The 3724-nt window shown below is 32.8% G+C and overlaps 1 long non-coding RNA gene across 1 annotated transcript; it reads right to left on the reverse strand.

Moving 5' to 3' along the window:
- Positions 1 to 892: 892 nt before the first annotated feature.
- On the reverse strand, positions 893 to 2659 carry LOC135770525 (uncharacterized). The gene is made up of 6 exons (XR_010542673.1): positions 2471 to 2659; positions 2216 to 2245; positions 1684 to 1738; positions 1555 to 1599; positions 1427 to 1480; positions 893 to 927 (listed from the first exon to the last, which is right to left on the reverse strand). It is a non-coding gene; the product is annotated as an uncharacterized lncRNA (long non-coding RNA).
- Positions 2660 to 3724: the final 1065 nt, after the last annotated feature.

Below are 3724 nucleotides of genomic sequence, written 5' to 3' on the forward strand. Positions count from 1 at the left end.
GATTTTTAGTTTTCCTTTAGACTAACAACTAGTTTATTCATCACCAATTTACACAAAAAGTAAAAGGTGTGCAGCATTTGTACTCAAACCCACACTCCAAACAAGTGGAGATTGAGTACATCTTCCAGAAGAGCTGTTTGTAGTGAGATGACTTTTTTCCAGCATGTAACACCTGAGGTGAAAAAAAATTCACATAACATTTAACATTATCAATGATGTTCTTGTTATGCATTTTATTTTTTAATGTCAATATTTACTTTCTAGCCATAAGAAGTGTGCCTGATTCTTGAACTTGTCATCCCCAACTATGTACCTGAACCTTGAGCAGGTCAATGACGTCGTGTAGGCAGCATCTTCTTCTTGAAGAACAACTTCAAGAAGTATGTTCTTCAGCAACGCTCCTGATAACTGAAAAGTTAGCACAGGCCGTTACATTTTTTTAAAAAGCACATTATATAACATTCAACTACCTTGAAGATGAAGCATTAAGGAGGGTCATCATCTTTTAACAGCTCATCCTTAAAGAAAAATATAAGTGGATTAAAATTGTTCTATGATACACATTTTAAATCATCATTGCAATTGATTATGCATACCTTGCTAAAAACAGAGGGCACAACTGGGGTTTGGTCTGCTGAAATGAAGTAAATTAAAATTAGCTGACCAATATTATAGTTACATAATTTGAAACCCAGCAAAGTATGTATTTTGTTTTATATCAAAGTTCTTACTTTCATATGCAAGTTCAGATTTTTCTTCCCATAGGTTTCAGGGAGTGCAGAGCATTCTTCTGTTTCTTCTGAAAGAGAATTAGAATAAAAACGTGATAAAATTATCCATTAATTTTTTATTTGCCAAAAAATATCAGCAAAATATAAAAAGCTGACAATACCAGGTACAACAGCTCATTTTCTCTTTCTCCCATGTCTTCCACAATTTGATTGTCATGCAACAAAAACAAATAAAGTAAGAAATAGAACAAGTTCAATATCAAAATTAATTAAATGCAAGGAAGCATTACATTGATTACAAATTACAGTAAAGACTTTTGTAAATATAGAAAAAAAATCGAATTAATGGTCCAATTTTAAATTATTCACCAATGAATACAACAACATTTGAATACAAAAACATTTCAAAATCTTGCCAACCCCTAATAGTATTAAGAACAGCTATTAAAGGAGTTTGATAGAGCAAGTAGTGTTTACACCTGCTGATTTTTTATCATCACTGAAACACTCTTTTCACTCAAAGTGTCTGCAGAATATATTTTTACTGAAATAGTGTTATGAGCGAGAGCAAGTCACTAAATCATTCCGTTCCATGTCTTCCCAAAACAGTTTACAGACTGAACAAGATTTCTTCACTTCTTTAAGAGTTTCTTAAAACACCTCGTTAAAAGTACAGCTAATTTTTTCACACTTACTTAATTTTCAAGCAAGATGGCACACCACCATTTTCCTATGTTCTTCATGTTTAGCTGTGTACATAAAGTAATGAATTAAAATTTTCAATTATATTAAAATGCATATAGCTACAAAAATAAATACTTACTTCAGTGAAGTCAAACTTCTGTCCCAGAATAACATACAGTGCATACTATAATATGCAAAGACACACCAAAAAAAGTTAAATGGGTAACAGCAATTGATTACACCTCGATGTTCCTCATTTACAGTATACTTGCCATCAAGACAAACACTCCACAGTTATTTGACAGCCTTTGTCCTGCATTGTCCTAGTAATGAAATCAAACACACCATAAATTATTAATTGATGTGATAAACACACAACAACTTGTAAATTAAGAACTTTATACATTACAGCAGAAGCTGTGATCATAGTCATGTGGAACATCAAAAAATATCTTTCACTGATAACTGAACCTAAAACACAGTAACATGCGTTTCACATTTATTTCACTGATTGTTATGAGTAATACATTTTAAAAAATAATTATGATATTAAAACAAATGTTTCAATTACATTACATTAAATTACATTACATAACATTATGGATTACGCAGAAAAAAAGCATAACTACAATGAAAACTTTTAAATATGAAAATTTTTAAAAGAATTGCATGCATTGTACAATTAAACTAGGAGTTGTAACGTTATTGTAATATCAATCCATTTATAAAACGTTTAAGACATTTACAATTTGAAAATCAATGCAGACCTAAAACGTACAAAAATTACACAGCCACAATACCTTATTATTATGGTCTTCAGAATCCATAATCTGGAGAGCAAATTGTAGAAATGGAATGCAGAAAAGATTTTGTCATCCACGTTACAGATTTTGTAATTTGTGTGCTAATAAAAAACTACAGAAATGTATCTGGATACACTTTACCCTTATCTTTTTTAATACATCAAGACTAAAAACAGCGTACAAACGCCATTATAAAACGGTCTTCTTCAGAACTTATAATGCTTTTTTACAAAATTAAAAACTGTAGCTTACCCCTTCATTTCAACGACACGCTGACATGTGAAAGCGGTTTTCTTCTTTGTTTTCTGATCGATCACAATAAAACTTATAGCGCCACCAACTGTGGAGCATAAACCAATAGCTGCTACAGGTGATATAAATAAACCAATCAAAATCCTCTGGAAGTTTGTACAGCCCACTTGCGGGTAAAGCTCCACCCACTTGCTGCTAACCCACCCATTTGCAGCTGGCTCCGACCTCCGTTTATACCCATCTCTTCGAGTTTCATCGGATTTTGCAAACTTAAAGGGCCCTATCATACACGTGGCGCAATGTACGGCGCACGTGTTCTTTGCTAGTTTCAGCACAGCGCAGTTATAATTTTCATATCCAGGGTTAAGTTGTTTAAATAGCAAATGTATTTGCGCCCATGGGCGTGCTGGTCCGAAAACAAGGCGTTTAGGCCCATTGTTGACACGTTGCTATTTTGATGCAACTAAAATCTAGTCTAGTCAATGGCGCAATATTGTTTTTGTTATTTAGTGCGTTAATAATAATCGGCTATAAACAGGACGACAACGTGCGTTTGCTTATTACATACATGGACAGCACACAAACATTTTTAAATATAATAATCAAAGAATTATTTTAATTATATTAATCCACCAGAACATTAATCCAGCTTCTCTCTCTCAGGCGTGCATTTCAAATTTTAAAAGTACATAGACTGAAAGATGGCAATGTCGTAAAACTGGGACATAGCACACAAATGAGCCGATGATAACGCGAGATTTGACGTTTACGGCGGCTGATGAGAACTGGGCAAGATCGCTGGATAAAGAGATGAGTTTGATCTGTTTCTCGCAATCATATAATTTTTTAAGATGTTGTTACAGCAAATTAATAAAATGGTGTATTTATTGTTGCATAGGACAAAACGCATTTTGTGTGTGGTGGCAAACAAACTAAATATTACAAAATGGGTAAATGATTACAGAAATGTTATTCATTTTAAGTTTTTAAAGTGTAGTCTTGATTAATATTGTGTTAAGAAATGCCAATGCCCGCGATTTTAATAGGAATACGTACGAAACTGTACAACTGTAAAGCTGTTAATACGTAAATAATTAACGTATTAGTCCTTTCAACACGTCATTATTATAAGTTTCAGTGTATATAAAAACGTAAGTAAATGTATGTGTGGTACAACCACACTTAATGTAGAAATACACACATATTCTCATGAGATCCTGTTGCGTTTAGGCGAAAAAGTACTTGTTTAATTGG

Source organism: Paramisgurnus dabryanus, chromosome 8, assembly GCF_030506205.2.
Source record: "Paramisgurnus dabryanus chromosome 8, PD_genome_1.1, whole genome shotgun sequence".
In the NCBI taxonomy this organism is placed as follows: Eukaryota; Metazoa; Chordata; class Actinopteri; order Cypriniformes; family Cobitidae; genus Paramisgurnus; species Paramisgurnus dabryanus.